General features: G+C 44.8%; 1 long non-coding RNA gene across 2 annotated transcripts; it reads right to left on the bottom strand.

Moving 5' to 3' along the window:
- Positions 1-423: 423 nt before the first annotated feature.
- On the bottom strand, positions 424-3,026 carry LOC119250387 (uncharacterized). 2 transcript variants are annotated; one of them, XR_005126276.2, is made up of 4 exons: positions 2,938-3,026; positions 1,722-1,971; positions 1,488-1,588; positions 424-745 (listed from the first exon to the last, which is right to left on the bottom strand). It is a non-coding gene; the product is annotated as an uncharacterized LOC119250387 (long non-coding RNA). The 2 variants fall into 2 exon arrangements; XR_005126277.2 differs by lacking the exon at positions 1,488-1,588.
- Between the last annotated feature and the right edge of the window lie 16,214 nt (positions 3,027-19,240).

The raw sequence follows: 19,240 nt of genomic DNA, 5'->3' as shown, positions 1-19,240 counted from the left end.
CAGGCTCTCCCCCACTGCTCCCCACCCTGTCATTCACCTAATAGAGAGCTGGGCCACTGCTTTGAAATGTCACACCTAAAGTTAGCTCAGCTTGAAAAGTTTAAAAATAGTCAACTCGAGGAACAAAGGTGTTTACTAGAAACAAACACTGTTAACAGCTCCTCCTAGACACACTTCAAGTTCCCACAGGGTGACAGAGTTGATGTGTGAACAAGGACCCTTTTGCTTCCTTCTTATGCTCTCTGGCTGGCTTCAATATCCAAGCTCCTTTCTCCCTGGGTTCCAGCCACAGAAAGCTGAACACAGAAAGGTTCCTCTTCCCACACCTGAATCTTTGACCCTTTGTCACAATCTAATTACTCACATCTGTTTCAATGTCAGTAGTGGGAAAAAATTTTTGCACCAGTACTTAATATTCTATATTATTATCTCTCATTTTATTTGTTTATTGAAATGCAGTGTAGTAATTAAGAACAAATACTTTTCATCATGATTGCTTGACTTCAGATTCCTGGCTCTGCTGCTTGCTAAGGTGCTTGACTTGATTGCCTGATCTGTAAATAGAAATAATAACAGTTTCTATATCACAAGAGTTAAATGACTCAATATATGTAAGTAATGAGAATAAGACTTGACAAGTGTTTGCTGTTCCAAGTATTGCTGGATCCTTTTCCTCCACCAGATCATATACTCCCTGAAAGCAGATGCTCTAATGAGGTGAGGGCTTCAGCACCATGGACAGGACCTGACACAAAATAAAGGGCTTAGTTATTCTTTTAAAAATGCTTTTTTAAAACTATTATTTTTAATTCAATTTACATTGACCTTACATGATTTAAGGGTCTATGTGTATACTTCTTGAGATGCATGTTAGCACATCACCTACAGCACCAAGGCACCAATAACTTCTACCAGAGAGAGAGAGAGAAAGAGAGAGATGGATGATAGATAGATAGATAGATAGATAGATAATACATAAATAGATGATAGATAGGTAATAGATGAGATAGATAGATAGATATTAGATAAAAATACATTAAAATCTAATTGTAAGATAAATAAATAGATAGGTAGATATAAATTCTATATCTATTTGTTGACATAGTCACTTGGTGAGCAAGGGGCATGCATGCTTCCACCCTTTCAGGATCACCTCTGCATGCAGCAAGCCTACCACACAGTTCTCCTGCACTCTGCTCTGCTTCACCTTTTCTCTAATTATTTCCAGGACCAGTAACATGCACATCCTTGTCATTATTTTAAGTTTATGAGGAATGGTGATGTGACATGGGTCAGGGCCAGAGTGTTTGCAGTCTAGAGATCCTGATACCTGGATATATTCCAAAGCATCCTTTCATGAGGCGCTCCTCGGCTGCCCTATCTAAATTACAAAGCTTACTGTGACATTTCTTGTTTGTCTTCCGTGCTTTAGTCTTTATCCTTAGCATTTATTGCTACTTAAATTCCTTTTTATTTTACTTACTTACCTTGTTTATTTCTGTCTCCCTTAGTAAGAACATAAACTCCATGAGGAAAGCTGTATTTATCCATTTATTTGTCTTCGTATCCTTAGATTCTAAAACAATGCCTGATATACAATAGGAACTTGATGAATCTCTTTGAATGGATGTGTGCATACATACCTTTAATAGCATAATCCACACAAACCTCTAGGATGAGAGATTTGATTTTTGTCTTAATGTTAGACCTGTTTAACTCACCTCCTTCTCCAAGTCATATTTAAAGCTTGCATGTGACTCAAGACTGCCAACCCCTTCTCCCTGGGATCACAAAGAGATGATCTTGGTGATGTATAAAAGCAGGAGGAAAACACTCACTTGACATTTAACAGTCCATTGAAATAGCAACCTGATGCAGAGAACCAGTGCATTTCTTGCAGCTGCCTGTTTCCTTCACAGTAAATGTCTTACTTATTTGGTTCTGTCCTCTGACATGACTCTGCAGCAGAACCTGGCAGATTTGGAAGGAAACATTAGCTGTTTGGAGCCCAGTGTGGCCCCCACCTCTACCAAAACATCTTAACAGAGATAGCTGTGAGGCTGCAACAGCTAGAAATTCCAGGACTCTACTAGTGGTTTTTCAAAGATGATCCCTCTTACTCTTTAAGTACCCCCAAGGAGCAAGCATCCTGGTTATCATTTTGTAAGTAAGAAAATGATGATCGGGAGTGTTAAATTACTTCCCCAAAGTCCCACAGAAGGTCAGTTATAAAGCCAAGATTTTAATTCAAACCCCAGGCTCCCTCATTACACCACACTTTGCTGCTTTGCCTGAGTGTGAAGCACAGAGAGGTTGCCAGTTCTGTCTCATGGGATTGGATGCATCAGTTCAACTCACAGCTCATGGGACCGAGGATTGGCTGCAGCAGTTCAACTCACAACTCAACTGGTCATCAAGCCCCACCCAATCATAAGTCACTTGGGAAATGAAATCACACCATGATTCACAAAGGAGAAAGGCGACCAGACTATTTGGCAAACAGCACCGATGATCACATTCCCAAAGCAGCTTGGGGAAATCTGGGGTGTGGGGATAGTTCCTTTTCATGGCTGAGGTTGAATGCTCCTATACCCTAGTGGGCTGGGAACTCAGTTCAGAGCAAATAAAGGACAGACATAGTTTCTGCTCACAGGCATCTGTGAACTGAGCCTTCCACCTGCTAACTGTGTTTGAATTATAGCAAATACATTTGAATTTCATTGCATGGATTAGGTTCAGTCAACACTCCCATGGATAGATAATTATAATCAACTACAGCCTGAATTATAAGGTAACAAAATAACATGCATCATATTAGAGAAGTGAACCTGACCCACTCATTGTTTTTCCAAGTTGTACCACTATTGAGATACGGACAGCCCAAATTCTTGGGGTGGTTACTACTTCTGCTGTGGCTTATTAAAACCCCCTTCTCACCATAAGGTCAGAGGAATCCCTGCTGCAGCTCGGGAAGCAATAACTGGCTGCCTAAAATGAATGACAGTGATCTGGCATAGGGCTGAGGAGCGGAGAATGTGACAGTGAGGTCACAATGCATTGTCTATTATGTAACCACTCAGCAATCACTGAAAACCTGCTTTGTATATTAATACTAGATACACACCTCAGGAAGATCTGCAGAAGCAGCTGTGGAAATGAAAAATCAAAACCAAGAGAAACAGGGCTGGGGATGTGTGGGTCCTTCGGATCCTGTGGCTAAGCCATTGACTGTTGGGGAGTTGAAGCTGAAATGAGAGCTGAGCCGCCCAGCCAGAAGAACCTGGTAGCTGAAGGGCCTGGAAACCACTTACTTCTCTCATCCAAGGGCCAGTGGGGTGGGAGCAGGGCAGGGGCTCTTCTCGCTGACATTTTGAGGGTGAATTCTGTTCCGTGCTGTTAGCCTGTGGCAACCAGGCAATGAGATGAGACTGCTGCGTCCCCCAGCCCATAAAACCTGGCCCTGCTGCACAGTGAAAATTACAGGCTTATATTACAGGGCGCGTGTTGGGGAAGTAGCCGGAGGTTGCTGATACAATCAGAGTTCAGGTAGCTTTATTGAGAATCGTGAAATGAAACCGTGTTATCCATGTGCCCGAATTTGAAAGTGAAAACTTTTCACCAAAAAAGAAAAGAATAACTGAAAATAACTTTATGTTTTTTTCCCTTCTTTCTTTTCTTTATACAATTATTGTAGCAAGCTGTAGCCAGAAATACAGAATATTTTTTCCACTTAAGAGAAAGCAGATTCCATAGAATAAAGAAGCACACTATGGTCCGAAGGAGAAAGAAGATTATCGTCACCAGGAGCCTGCCTGTCAGTTTGCAGAGGGATTTCTAGGGAGCCAAGGGCCAGCAGACACCTCAGAGGATGCTTAGGGCACAACCCGGCCAGGCCTGGAACCCCGCGCCTCTGACTGTGGATGTCTGCTTTAATCCTTTCAAACACCACGCCATGGCCCTAGAATTTCCAGGGAGCACGGAGGAGACTCTAAGCGTATACCTATGAAGCTACACTCCCAAAATGCTATCATTGGTAGTCATTGTTTGGGGGCTTTTTAATTTAAATGCCTAAATACTGCAGATATGCATGGCAACAATTTTTAAGGTGAAATTTACATTAAATCAGCTCTGTGCCCCTCCCACTCTCCCCAGGTAAGCCTGGTGATCAGGCAGACTTGGATTGGAAAATAATGGGTTAAATTAATTTTTTTGTAAGTGATGAAAAAATAAATAAAATATTCAGGATGTGGATATGATTTTCTTAGAAGAAGCTTTTTTCTTTTCTTTCATTGCTTTTTAAAGGTCTTTTTTCTTAAGGCAAACGATGGTAGACAAAAACCAAGAAAATAATTGTCTGCATGGGGCCTCCCCTGGTGGCGCAGCGGTTGAGCGCTGGGCTGCAAAACTGCCTGCAGCCTTTGCAGCGCCAGTTCCAACCCTGGCCACCAGCAAGGGTCCCACATGGTGCGCAGACCTCTCCTGCCGCACCCGCTGCTCTTCTCAGCAGTGTACTTCGTCAGTCTGCCTGTTTTCCCGGCTCTGGCTCTGGTGAATTCTCTCACCCTCCCGCACTTCTGACTGTACCCAGTGCTTGTATAAATAAGTAAATAAGTCTTTTTATAAAAAAAAAGAAAAGAAAAGAATTGTCTGCAGACAAGATTATCTGGGAGGGGGGAAATGGAATGAAATGGGATGATGAAATGCTCCTGATCTTGAGAGGCGTTTGGGTGACATGGGTGCAGGCTTTTGTCAAAACTTTCCAATGGCACATCCAAGACTTATGTATTTCATTGTATGTAAATTTCACCTTAAAAATTGTTGCCATGCATATGCTGCAGTATTTAGGCATTTAAATTAAAATGCCCCCAGACAAAGATGGATTTTTAGATGGAGAGAGAAATAGGTAGATAGACTTATAATAATAATTTTTTAAAAAGTAATAAAATGTCAGTGTTAGAATCTAGATTATGGCTATACCCAGGTTGACTTAAAACTCTTTAAATTTTTCTGTACGTTTAAAATTTTTCGTAGTGAAACACTGAGGGATAACATTGCTTTTGTTACATCAACATTGTGCAAACTTTGCTGATTAGAATCCCCTGAATATTGGTCTTAAAAAATATCAATTCAGGACCTCGCTTAGAAATTCAGATTCAATAGAGCTGAGGGGAGAAGGAGCTCAGTCACCTGCATTTTAAATCAGTTCCCACCCCTGCCCAGGTAAGCCTGGTGGTGAGGCAGTCTTGGATTAGAAAATAATGGGTTAAATTAATTCACCCCCACCCCCCAGAGAAACTGATGTTGTACTTAAGTCAGAAGTGTGACCAATGAAATGATGAGGGAGGAGGACAGGTTCTCGCTGCTGAACCACTCTGGGTGTGACTCCAGGAGCCTCTGGGTTAGCAAGCTCCTCCAGGGCTTACAAAGGACTGTAAGCTTTGAGAAACCCCAAGACTGGAAAATCTGCCCAAAGAGAAAGGTTAGCTCACCACACTCTGGTTGACTTTGATCCTATCATCCCCCTCATGTGTCATTAAGCTGCAAGTCAGGAAGATGAAATGCACAACTCAACTGTCCTCTTTTGGATAAGAGAAGCTGCAGTGAAAGTAGAGGCATCCAGAGAGGCTTCCTGGAAGAGGTGGCACTGCAAGCACACTTAGAGAATTAAGCATGATTGCCTCACCAAGGAGCAAAAAAGGAGAGCCAGTGGCCAGGGGCTGTGTGCACCACTGTCTAAACTCATACACACACAACAGTAGTGCAGGTGAGAATTAATTGTGATGTCAAAGCATGCAAGGGGGTGTACAGAATGGCCTCCCTCTTTTTAAAAAAAAAGTTATTTATGTATGCATACAAAAGCTGAGGTGCAGACCAGAGGTACGGGGGCAGGGGGTGAGAGGATTCCCCAGAGACAGAGTGGGGAGCAGAACAGGCAGATTGACTGAAATACACCCCTACGGGGAGCAGCAGATGAGACAGGAGAGGTCTGCTGTGCCATGTGGGTCAGCTCCCTGGCCAGGGATCGAACTCAGGTTGCAGTGGCTGCGGATCACCTCATAGTGCTGCTGCGACTTACCCCCTTGAGCCACAAGGGAGGCCCCAGGCCTCCCTCTTGAAAGAAGGAAAGAGGAGAGAATGAAGGAGGGGCTTTTACACCATCTGTACAAGTTTATTTCCCAAGAGAGGAGGAGACAGAGTCAAGAGAGAGCTGGAGTGACTCCGATCTTTGTTTTTTAATCTCCCATTGACACCTTTGATGGGTGACGTTCAAACCCCCAGTTTTGATGAAACTTACCAAGATGATGTAGGGAACCGCAGCGCCAGGACCCCGCGACCCTCATGGCGCCCTGGCCTGGTTAATGGCCTTTCAGCGGCGGGGCCAGGCTGGGCTCCATCCTCTCTGGCTCAAGTGTGCATTTTCCATCACCAGTGGCAGGAGGGGGCCTGTTATATAAGCTGTGTCAGCTCTAAATAATGATACTAAAAAATGTCGAGCCTTAGCTCCTACCGTCGGGGTTATGGTCTTTCACCCGAGTGGGTTCTAGAGACCAAGGTGAAAATCAAGTAAGTCCAAATTACCCTTGAACCTACTTAAATCACCAATAAAGTGCAGAGCTCGGTGTCTTGTGAGGATAAGCACAGCGTGGAGATGTGCCCCACAGCCCGTGTTCAAGGAAGAGGGGTCATTTACAGACGCACTCGGGATGGCAGAGGATGCAGAGGACCTTATGTCAGGATCAGTCACTCCTGAGCGCAATCACTGGAACCAGTTAAATAGTTTTATTTCTTTTTTATTTTGTTCTATGTGACATACGATATTTCCCGAACATAGAAGAGATGCATGTAGGTGGGTCCACTGAGCCAGGTGGAAATGAGCAGGAGGTGGCTGGAAATCAATCAAGGCCCCCAGCCTTCCACCACAACCACCTCCTCCCTCCATGACAACCATCTAGCTGCCACAACCACCATCCACCCGCCACGACCACCATCCACCCACCGCCACCACCATCCACCTACCACAACAACCATCATCCACCAAGACCACCAACCTGGTTTATGTCTGTTACTGCGCTGCACCCCACATTCATGGTGGGGCTACTGTCCAGCCAGTGCATGGGCAGCCACAGGGCACACAAACCTTCTGTCCAGTGGTACTACTGAGAGAAGGGGTGTGATTGGTTTCTGCTGAAATCTGAGAGGCACCTGGAGAAGAGAGACAGGGCCTGAGCTGAGGAGGCCTGCAGTCCAGGCATCTGCTCTGTTCAAAGGCAGGAGAGAGGAATGAAGGGAACAGCTTCTTGTCAGTCCTGGGGTTCCAACCCACCCTTCCCAAGTGTCACCTCAGACCAAAAGTTGCAAACTGATGTCCCACAATCGCTTTTTGATTTTTGGAAATCTGGATGCTGTCACATCCTAATTCACATTCTAGTCTTCTCTGGAAACACCAGGGGACCTGACAGCTCGAGGCTTGCATCCAGGTAGCAATGAGGCAGCGGCCCTGAGTCACAGCCCCCCTCTCTCCAGGTGGACTGTCTCTACTATCAGCCTGTCCCTGATGGCTGGTCTAGGGCCCTGCCCTCCGCCTTGTGGTGAGAAAGTTGGTGAGCGTGTGGGCAAAGAAACATGGGCTGGGGCACATCCTTTTGCAGTTTTCTCTCCAAAGGGGCCATTTCCTGGGAGGAAGGCCAATCTCAGATCCTGTTCTTTGACACCCTCGGGCTTCTTGGTGTGGCATTTTCTTCTAATGAAACGCTCAGTGCCACTCAGGGGAGACTGGCATCCCCTGTGTCACGGAGAGACTGACAAGGGTGAACACACCTCTGGCCCAGCCCTGGAAAGTAGGCACCTGTCACAGCGTCACACCGCGCCCTTCTCACGCTTTCCCTCCAGTCCTGGCCTTGTGGGGAGCGCCCTGGGGAGGCGAGGTTAGGGCCTGAGGCAGGAGGCAGGAGGCGGGAGGGCTGAGAGATACCTGTTGAACAGGAGCACGTGTGAATAATTTAGCAACTGCCTGGTTCTCTTTGCTTCCACCTCTACCTATAATTTTAACTTTCACGGAACATTAGTAAGTGAGAATTGTTCTGCAAACAGCTCAGCTCCTGGTTCATTTTCAGAGTGAAGCAATTCAAGTGGATGGACTTGGACCAGCGCTGGTAAACTAGTTTTCTGCAAAGTAAGAAACTCGCACTTGCATTCAAAGAGCACTGACAATTTCCAACGCACTTTCACGACTCCCTTATATATTTCTCAGCCTGCTAGTGAGGAGTTCTTTTACAGCTGTGGAAACTGAGCCCCAAGAACATAAGTTGCAGGTCAAAGGTCACCCTGCTGAGTGGCCTGGAGGAGACCAGGTGCAGGACCCTCCTGAAATCCTTGTTCCCGAGGATTTCATAATAAGCGGGTTAATGAGGCCCGGTGGCCATGGTACTGGGAAGGGACACTCACCGGGGCCTGCTCTGGGACAGACCTTACCTATAGCTGCGAGCAGCCCCCAACAGGACCAATCTGGCCCCTGGAGACCCTCAGGGCCCATGGGATGCCTGCAGATGCCTTGAATGAGCTGTCACTGCTCCCTGCCCTTGCAGGCTGACAGCCTCACGGCCCCCCCCTACTGTGACATTTCTCAGCATCAAAACTCCAGCAGACAAGCTCCGCTGGGCCAAGACAGTTTGGGCAATCAAAGCCCGCAGCTGTGATGGAGGCCTGGCATTTAAGCCTATTGATCAATGACAGAAGTAAAACACAAGGCGAAAAATGCTCCGGGAGATCTTGTTGTCAGAGCCAAATAGAGGCTACCCCTCTCTGTTTTGAAGGCATCTGAGAAGATGGAGGGGAAAGGAACAGGGAAAAGCAACCACAAAACCCAAGGAAAGTGACACCTAACGATGCTGATGGGTTTTTAAAGGTTTGAGGCAGGCACAGCTGCTAAGCACAAAGGGTGGCGATGCCTGCCGAGGGCTCCCGGGAGCGCAGGGGGAGGTGAGCCGGGTGAAGTTCTTAATTTCCAGATGGGGAGACGTTCTGTTTGTGTTTGGAGTCCAAATGCAAATGTTGTGGCTGCACACTCCGGAGGTGACAACTTCCTGCCGTAAGTGCAAGACAGGCCACGTGCCTTCTCGAATGCTATTGAAGTGACCCAGTTGTAGGTGTTCTTGTCCCCGTCAGTGCCATCCTCAAGGAACGGCTGAGGTTTCTTCTTCATTTGTCTCGCTGCGAGAAAGAAGGCACATCTGTCTGGGAGAAGGGGGCAGGCAGGGCTGGAGGAGGCGAGGGGCCCGTGGCCAGAGGCAGTGCAACGGGGGAGAGGCAAGATGCCAGGGCTGTTGGGAGCCCTGGGGCAAGCCAGTAATCCTCTCTGAGCCTCAGTTTCCTAAAAAGCAAAAAGGGGGAGGAAATGCCCTTGAAGACGCCTTCTGACCCCATGCAATGACTTCAATAATTCAGCAGCCTGAGCACTCAGGAGTGGAGCAGAGCGGTGAGCCAGGCTGAGCCTGTGAAATGAAGGACAGGCGTGTGCCTTGGAAGCAAGGGAGCCCTGGGGGCCTGGAGTTCTCAGACTTCGTGAGCACCAAGGCTTTCTCCCCAGCCCCCACCCCAGGATGTGCAGAGAGTCTCATCCTGGTGGGACCCAGGAACATGCATTTGGGCAGGTTGGCCATTCAAGGCAATTCTGACTCAGCTCACACACGGAGACACTGGCATTACCCTTAAGGGCTTTGGATTCAGAGCCTGGAGCTGGTCCCATCTCTGTCACTTTCCAGCTGTGTCCCTTGGCCTAGTGGCTTAATCTCTCTGAGTCTCATTTTATTGATTTGAACAAAGGGGGTGATACCACCCACCTGGCAGCGTTGTTTCAGGGATTAAGCGAGCTAATGTATGCAAAGCCCTGAGTCAAGCCTCACATGTCAGGAGAGCAAGGTCAGTGGGAGTTGACATCATTATCGTTTCATACTTTTGATGGTCTTGGGAGGGGCTGTGGGTGCCAGCATGTCAGCTGACGGAATTGCTATGTAAATTTAGCCCAAGGATCAAAATTCCTCCGTAGCCCACAGCCATGTTTATCAAGACAAGAAGTTCTTGATGATGTGTGACGTAAATGTCTTCATGACAACTTAAGATTTTCATCTTTATCTGCCCAATCTTACACTGGGCTGTTCTTGAAAGAACCATATTAGACATTCTGGTTTAAAGTAAGGAATTCTGAAGGTTCCTACCTTTTTTAAAAAAAATATTTTATTTATTTATGCATGCAAGAGCTGGGGTAGAGGCCAGAGATGTGGGGGGGGGTGAGACGATCCACCAGAGACAGAGTGGGGAACAGAACAGACAGACTGACTGAAATACACTGCTGAGGGGAGCAGTGGGTGGGACAGAAGAGGTCTGCTTCGCCATGTGGGTTTCTCTCTGGCCAGCCGGGGATCGAACTCATGCTGCAGAGACTGTGGATTCTTCATAGTGTGGTACTTAACCCCTTGCACCACCACAGAGGCCTGGTGTCTGCCTTTTCCAAAGGGCAGAAAAATCTCCTCACCATTCTCCTCCACAGCAGAGTCCACACACCAGCAGACCCCTCACTCAAAATTGCCCTCGGCCTTGGACACAGTGGTGGGCCCTTTCCTGGTGTGGGTTGAGGGCCAGAAGAAAACAGAAGATGACTCCAAATGCGCTTAGATTTTGGGGTGGGGAAATCCTGTAGGACCAGGCAGGAATGGAGGCAGCCCTGGAGAGGAAGTGTCACCATCTGTATCTACCGTTACAATATCATACAGACTCTTTTGATTGCCCTTGATTGCTCTTAAGTTCTTCGCTCCTCCTCCATACCCCACTCTCCCCCTTAGCCCTGGCAAGCACACATCCTTTTTCTCTCTCCATTAATATTTTGTTTCTCTCCATTATTTTGTCTTTTCCAAAATGCCAGGTGGTTGCACTCAGGTGATATGTACCCTCTTCAGATTAACTTCTTTCACTTAGTAGCACGCATTTAAATTTCCTTCATGTCATTTTATAGCTCAGTATCTTGTTTCTGTTAGCACTGAGTGTGTTGCATTGTCTGGATGTTGTCCACTATTGCTCAGTCTACTGTTCCACTCACCCACTGAAGGGCATCTTAGCTGCTTCCAGGGCCTGACAATTATGAATCAACACCCCAGTGCAGGTATTTGTGTGGGCATAAGTTTTCAGCTCCAAGGATACCCAGGAGAGCAATTGCTGCCTCCTATGGTAAGAGTAGGTTTAGTTTTGTAAGAAAACACCAAACTGTCTTCCAAATGAATGTGGTGCTCTGCATTCCCACATCACCCATTTGAGTTTCTGTCGCCGCACATCCTCACCAGCTTCTGCTCTTGTCCGAGTTACAGAGTTGGGTCATTTTGACAGATGTGTAGTAGGATCTCATTATGGCTTTAATTTGCATTTCCATGACAGATGATGTGGCACTTCCTTCCACATGCTGACTGTGGATCTGTATATCCTTTCAGTGAGGTGTGTGTTAAGGTCTTTGGCCCATTTTTTAATTGGGTTGTTTCTTTCTTATTGAGTCTTAAGATTTCTTTGTATATTTTGGATAATGCGCCCTTATCAGCTATGTCTTTTGCAAATATCTCCTCCCAGTCTTTGCTTAATTTTTCATTTTCTTGACAGTGTTATTTTCAGAGAGGAATTTTTTAATGAAGTCCAGATTAATAATTACTTCCTTCATGGTTAGTGCCTTTGATGTTGTATCTAAAAGTCATCAGCAGTTTTAAGGTCATTTAGATGATCTCCTATGTTATCTTATAGGAGTTTTATGACTTTGCATTTTACATTTGGGTCTGTGATCCATTTGGGGAGTTAATTTTTGGAAAGGGTATGAAGTCTAGATGCCTCTTCTCTACTTGTAGTTCAATATGGGGAGTTTGGGGCTGAGAAATGTTGTTTTAAGGATTTTTTAAATTTTACCATGCAGTTCACTCTACAGAAAAGAATGGAGCACTGCTATTTGACCACGGATACTCCAGTGCAGGGAATTTGGGCTCCTGGAGCACTAACAGCCTGTTGCATCAGCCCATGATGTGAACTCAGGCTGTGATGTCCTTTGGAAAACATGGTAAGAGTCAGAAATTACCTCACGGTTGTGTCTTTGAACACTGTATGTATTTAATCAGGAAAATCAGCGACTTAGAAATTTCAGTTTCAACCAAGCTGAGGAAGGATGCTGAGAATGTTTTCTTCAATGGTGAAGGGGCTTCTCCTGATGATTAGCTGTTTCTGTGGCCTTTGACTCCAAAGACATTGGAAGTTTAGCCTCTCAGAGATGTGCAGGTCCAGCATGCACAGCAACTTCATTTGTAAAAGAATGAGAACAAATATTTGAGTAAAATAGACCCGAAAAGTTAACTCTAATTGAGATTTCACATTTTGCAAAATTCCTTCCCTTAATGACCCTGCCAATGAATAGGGAAATGAGAACCATTGGAAGGAAATGGCCACTATTCTTGCCTCCCACCTAAGTGAAATGGAGGATTAAACCAAATATATAGAATATTCATGTCTGCTACCATGGGGCTGGTGTAACAGACAAGAGTAGGAAAGAAATATAATTTTAGGGAAAAGGAGAACAAAGTTCTATGATATTATACTAGAAGATCATGTCTTTTAACTAATAAGTATTTTTGCACTGGACTCTCAAAGACAAGATAGGCTAGGGTTAGCAGATCTTATCATTGAAAAATATGGCTCAGGGCTTCCCTGGTGGCCTAGGGGTTAAGGCTCAGTGCTATCAATATGGCTGCCTGGGTTCGATCCCCAGTCAGGGAACTTATCCACATATGGTGCAGCAGACCTCTCCTATCTTGCCCGCTGCTCCCCTTAGCAATATATTTCAGTGGATGTGCCTGTTCTGCACCCTACTCTGTCTCTGTTGAATCCTCTCACTGCCCATGCCTCTGGCCTCCACCCCAGTTCTTCTACACAAAAATAATACAATCTTTAAAAGAAAACTATAGCTCAAAACAGAGCCATGGGTGCCTTGTAAGCTACTCAAAATGTGGGTTTCACAATGGACTACCCATCTTTAAAAGGTCTCCACCATATACGTCTTAGAAGATCACGTTCTCACCCTGGTTCCCAATACGGGTTTGCTCCAATGCATCACGCCATGCTTACTGGTCAGGGAGGCTTTCCACGTTGTGGTCCATTGTCTTTGAAGAAATTGTTCCAGTCGACCTGTCCTGCTCTTCCCTGGGAAGCACCTTTCCCCACAGGGATTACCCTGTGGCAACTGTGTTTATAATATAATAATAGTGCTCAGGGTCACCAAAGTGATCCAGTTTTTTCTAGAGATTTGATTATCCTTAGGTTGTGTTGACCCAAAACATGCCAGATTGTCTCTCCTGAAAAATTTCTGGTTGTGAGAATTAGGTGAGGACAATGAGCTGACCCTAAGTCAAGCTCAGCTCTCTAGAAGGATAGTCTATATACTGGTCAAAATTCATTTTTTACCAGCAAAAGAGACTGAATATGGTTATTTTTTAAAATATGGATACCTTGAAGGATTATTGGCAAGCTAAAGAAAAAACTGAAAAACACAGAATAAGGAAACCCTAGACTTGAAGAAATGGTAGCTCCAGGAATAGTTTTATGGGACAAAAAATCTCGCCCTGGCACTACCGGCAGAATAGATCAATCCCAGTTGTTTTTGATCATTTTAAATTTCTGATCTAGATTCAAATTCTAGGAAGTGAAGATATAATTGGCCCATCTGGATCATGTGGCTCCCTGTAACCTAGGGTAGTCTAGGGTCCCCATTTATAATTCCTCCGGTTTGTATTCAAAAGAGAAAGGAATGCTTTTTCAAAAGGAAATTGGAGTGATGACTGAAAGGGGAATGAGTATTGGACAGTTGAAAATAATAGTGCTCAGGGTCACCAAAGATGTCCTGTTTCAGTTTTTTCTAGAGATTTGATTATCCTATCATTCTACTATACCATGAGGAGCCCCTCTATGCTTCCAGCAAGTTCCTGTTTAAGCTGGCTTACACTGGTTTATGTGACTTTCTATCAAAAGATTCTTAACTAAGACCTATTCTTCCATTTTCTCTAAGAAATGAACTCATCTTTGATCCTTACTCGAAACAGACCTATGTATTGATTGGGGGACCCATAAGAAATTAGTGACCTGTAAATCTGAATCAGTGTGCACCAAATGATAGGGGTGTGTGTGTGTGTGTGTGTGTGTGTGTGTTTGGCCTCGGATCAGTGTCCCAGTGTATTCATTTCCATTCACTGAGACTCTTAACACCCAGTCATGCCCTCTTCTCCAGCTTCTGAGCAGATAATACAACAATTTTTAAATACAACATGGGGTATGAGGTTGGAAATGCTCTCTCAGCAAGCTAAACAAAGCCAATGGCGCCATGGTAACAGTGCAGATGTGTGTTCAGTTACCTTGAATCCCAGAGAAGAGAATATGCTTATTGAATCCCCTGGCTCCCGGGCCAGTCAAAGACAAACATCTTATGGTGAGCATATTCTAGAGTCCATTTTCCTTAGAGAAAAGAAAGGAATTTCTCTCTATTTAAGTGAGTGAATGAAAACAGGGCAGCTCTCTGGACCACAGAAAGAGGGGGAGGATTCTTTAATGGCTTCAGCATCTGTTTCCATAAAAATGCTCTTGCGTGAAGGAATACTATTACTAGAACAATAGCAGCATGAGTAATAATAATAGCTCAGTGCTGTTGCATGGTGCTAAGAACCTAAGCTTGTTCTTTTCCTTCAATGGGGTAGTCATCTGTGTCTACCTTATCTGCGCCTCTCTTTGGATGCTTAGCGTTTTCTTTGTGGTCATTCATTTCTCTGTGGTCATTCATTTCCATGTGCACTGACTGAACTGATTTTGGAAAACTGAAATGTGGTGTGGTGAACAGAAGTGAAATAAGATACGCATCTGCTCTCCAGGAGCTCATAGATGCATAGAAAGGACACACACACGGAAAAGCTAATAGTTAAATCACAATGTGCTGTGGTTCGCATAGAACTGTTTCCAATCCTGTGGCAGTAGAGAGCAGATACAAGGGAGAAATTGTTTCCTTCTGGAGTGATAAAGAGTAGGAAAGAGCTCCTGAGCTCTTGCCTGAGGCTTGAGAAGCAGTCTGCAAGGTGAGTGAGATAGTTCTTATCTCCCCTGATCCTTCTTGGGGATTTAAAACATTTAATGCAACTTCAAATCCTATGTCATGCTCACCAATCTCTGGTCAGGTGGTGAGGTGTTGCACACAGTAGGTGCTCATGTTTCTTGGGTGGGTTCAAAGAACATCAGGTCTCCAACTCAGATTCATCCTCTCTTGATTGTTTTAAAAATAAAAGTCAACAAGTTGTGTTTTGCTGTGAAAGGTATAGACTGGCATGTTTAAGATGAAGTGTAAATCATTCTAAGTTTGAACTGTGTGAAAGACTCTGAGATCCCTTCCTTTTTGGGAAGAGGGAGAAGAGCAGGTTATATATAGACTGATGCAATTAATGATGGAATTTTCTTAAGTGAGGTTAAACTTAAAATGTAATCTTCTCTGTTTAGACTCAGGGAGTGTAGGATTTCAAGATCCTGCTAGGCACTCCACCTTCCCAACCTCAACTTCTACCACTTTTTTCCTGTTCTCCACACAGCCACACAGACCATCCAGATGCTCCACACACACAGAATAAGCATCCCTATCTGGATTTGCCACCATAATTTGCCATGTCTCTGAAAAGCAAAGTAGCATGGAAGAGCACCAGGAATCCAGATGCCACATCTTATCCGATGAGTGACCTTGGACAGCACCCTTGGATGGAGGCTCAGTCTCCTCATTAGATGGATAGGGACGAACTGAGACACAGTGTATGAGTGTTTTGAAGCTCATTTCTACATTTAAGGCCACACTTTTAAAGAATTGAGACTCTTCATTTGTCAGTGATTCCAATATTGCCTTGTGTGAATTCATTGATAATGTTAACAAGACCCTTAGGAGCTAAAATACAAGACTGGGGGATTTAAGCCTGAAAAGAGTGATTTGAGAGGAGTTGGGGAGAGGTTGGTTCTATACATGGAACTCTTAACCTGGCCTGAGGTTTCTCCAAGAAAGTCCTAAAGTCCTAACTCTTAACTCAGAGATTATGATTGTGTATGGTATATACATGAATGTGGAGATATGCATTTTTTTTTTTTTTTGGTATGGAGACTTAAGTTTTCACAGATTCTCAGAGGTCTGTGATCCAGAATGTCAAAGTCATTGGTTAGTGATGGTTTGAAAGAGTGGATGCCACAGAATGGGATCAGGAAAACAGAAGCAATTTTGGAGCTAGAATGAGGTGGGTAAGAGGGCCAGAAGGATGAGCTAATCAAACTAGCTCAATCATTATGTGATCTGGAGACAAACCAAACTCCAGTAACAACCTATATCACACTTAATTCCTGGTTCAATTGTTTTTGACGCATCACAAGCCACCCCAAATCAGTGGGGCTCACTCATAAATCTGCAATTTCTGCCCAAGTTGTCTGGGGACTGGCTGACCTAAGATGGCCTCATGTGGGTAACTCACCACTTGTTCACATGGCAAGGATCCAAGAGAGCACCCCACAACTTCTGCTGCATTGTATTAGCTGGAGCAAGTCCTCAGACTTTTCTATATTCAAGAGAAGGAGAAATAGATTCCATCTTCTGGTGAAACAAGATACAAAATAATTTTTCAAAGGACACAGATACAGAGAGGAGTGAAGGATTGTGGCTACTAGGCCCTTGGCCTAATTTATCAGCCAATTTTGGTCCCTTTTGTGATTGGGAATCCTGGTCTTCTATTATACCATCTCCTTTTGGGGAAAAAATAGCCTCAGGTAGAAAATATGTATAACATCAGGGATCCAGAGAAGAGAGTGACTCAGTTGAGATCAGAGAGCAAGCAAGCAGGGCGAGCACTCCCTTCTGTCACTGTCACCAGCTAGTTCACCCCACCCTCATCACTTACAGGTTATCCTAAGGTGTTGGGATTTGTAAAAGCAAGAATCTACACAGCATTTCTTAAAGCCTTTCTGATGAAGACCAGTTTTTGATCTTGCTGTTTTCTTGGCTTTATTTCTAATCAATCTAGACTCATTAGTGAATTTGACAACACCAAGTGTTTTAATAACCTCTTTATTGAAGTGAGGCCCCTGCTCATACTACAGTATCAAGTGGCTGTAAAAGGTTCTAAATACTCTCATCTTCTGCTATTATCTTGTGCAGGTTGGTAACCAACAGCTGGAGAGTGATGTTCCTTCAGTAACATTGCTGTGCATCCAACGTCTTATTCTATCTTCACCATATTCCAACAAGGCAGAAAAAGTGAAGCTTAGTGACCCATTTGAATCAGATAAGAAAACCGAGGTCTAGAAAAGCAAAAGACTTGCCCAGCACCGCACAGGGCTAGGCCAAGAGGAGGACGCAAGGACCTGGTCATCCTGTCCTGTCCACTTCTCATCCTACCCCATATCACTGTGTTTCCCTCAATCGCAAGTTAAAAAAAAATAATAATAAGCAAATCTGCCTAAAGAAATTGGCTTTCTTTTCACATCCCAAGTCCAACACTCAACCTGAGTTACTGAGGTTGATGAAAGTTTACGTTTTACATTGGGGATTTATGCATTATTTACATAATCAGATTCCCCCCCCCCCAGGCTCAGAGAAACTAATTCAAAATGCAGTTACACGATATTTCATATTTAAACATTTAATGGGTTCTTTATCACTCCCCTACTTGTGTGTGGGTCCTAGGGTGTGATCAGGAGGTTTCTCCTGGGTGATTTGCCGAGGAAACTTGCCAATTCAGCAGAACCACAGGCCCTGCTTCATGCAACCTGTGGCTGCCTTCTCCTTGGATTAACTCCAGCAAAGTCAGAGGACAGAAACTGGGAGGCCAGAAGTGTTGCAGGCCCCTGATTTGAAAAGGTCTCATGGCTGTTTTTGTTCTCCTTGGCTGTGGAATAAATGGGGTACAGAGCACTCACCAGCAACTGCCCGCCTTCCATGTGGCCCCAAGAGCACGCACTCCTGCCCACCATTCATGGTCCAGGCTTAAATCAACAGGCTGAGACCCTTTCCATCTGTGGTGCTGGGTCCTGGGAATTGCCTGATTCTCTGATCATGGAAGAGGCATACCCTCCCCAAGCTGAATCCCACTCTCTTGGGCTTGGGGCCTGTGCTTCTTCTGTGCTAGGGGACCCTTCCACTTTGACTTAACAAACTTACAATCCCAGACTGTTCTATAAGCATAAAACAAGATGGAGGGGCCTAGCAAATAGCACGCTGAGATCTGGTACTTGAACTGGGGAAGCTTCAGGGCTGGCGGTTGGACATTAAGGCACTGAAGATAGAAGCAGGCCCCACCTTTGGATCTGAGAGTCCAGAAAGGGGGCCTAGACATTTGGGAACCTAGAATTTCAGGGCTGATGGGGAGGTTTTTTATGTAAACTCTTCATCCAGGCTTTGACAACTATGTTCATTGTTTTACATATTTCCTTTGAACAAAAAACTTCAATAACTAAAAGGAAAAAGCAAAGGAGGGCCTCCTTGGTGGCACAAGGGGATAAGCACTGCATTATGAAGTAATCTGCAGCCTCTGCAGCATTAGTTTGATCTCCAGCCCACCAGGGAGGAACCCACATGGCGCAGCAGACCTTTCTTGACTCGCCCGCTGCTCCTCACAGTAGTGTATTTCGTCAGTCTGCCTGTTCTGTTCCCCACTTTGTCTCTAGTGAATCCTCTCACCCCCAAAACCTCCTGCATCTCTGGTCTGTACCCCAGCTCCTGTATGCATAAATAAATAAATATTAAAAAAAAAAGAAAAAGAAAAAGAAAAGGAAACCACCAAGGTATTCCACCCTCTCTATTCTTAATTGGAGAAACTGAGGTCGTAAGCAGAGAGTATGCTTTACGCATCCAGCTAATAGAGAGCAGGAGTAGCACCTGTAGCTTTTCCCCTCTGGCCAGGGATCTTCCTACCACACTCCTTTGACACCCCAGTTCTTCTCCATTTTCAAAGTATGGGGTAGAAGGTAGATCTATTTAAATTGCCAAAGGCCTCCTACACTTTGGAGAGTCTGCATTGCTGCCTCATGTTCTCACACATTCTATCTGCTTGGAACACTCTTCCTTTAGATGCTCAAGTGGCTGGCTCCTTTGTGGTGCTAAGACCTTTTGATCTGATGTCACCTTAGAGAAGTTTACCTGCCTTTCCCTTATAAAGCAGCCCTC

Source organism: Talpa occidentalis, unplaced genomic scaffold (genome assembly GCF_014898055.3).
Source record: "Talpa occidentalis isolate TD23 unplaced genomic scaffold, MPIMG_talOcc4v2.1 talOcc4.17, whole genome shotgun sequence".
In the NCBI taxonomy this organism is placed as follows: Eukaryota; Metazoa; Chordata; class Mammalia; order Eulipotyphla; family Talpidae; genus Talpa; species Talpa occidentalis.
The sequence above is the reverse complement of the archived record's forward strand: the minus strand, read 5'-3'. Positions and strand labels throughout refer to the sequence as shown.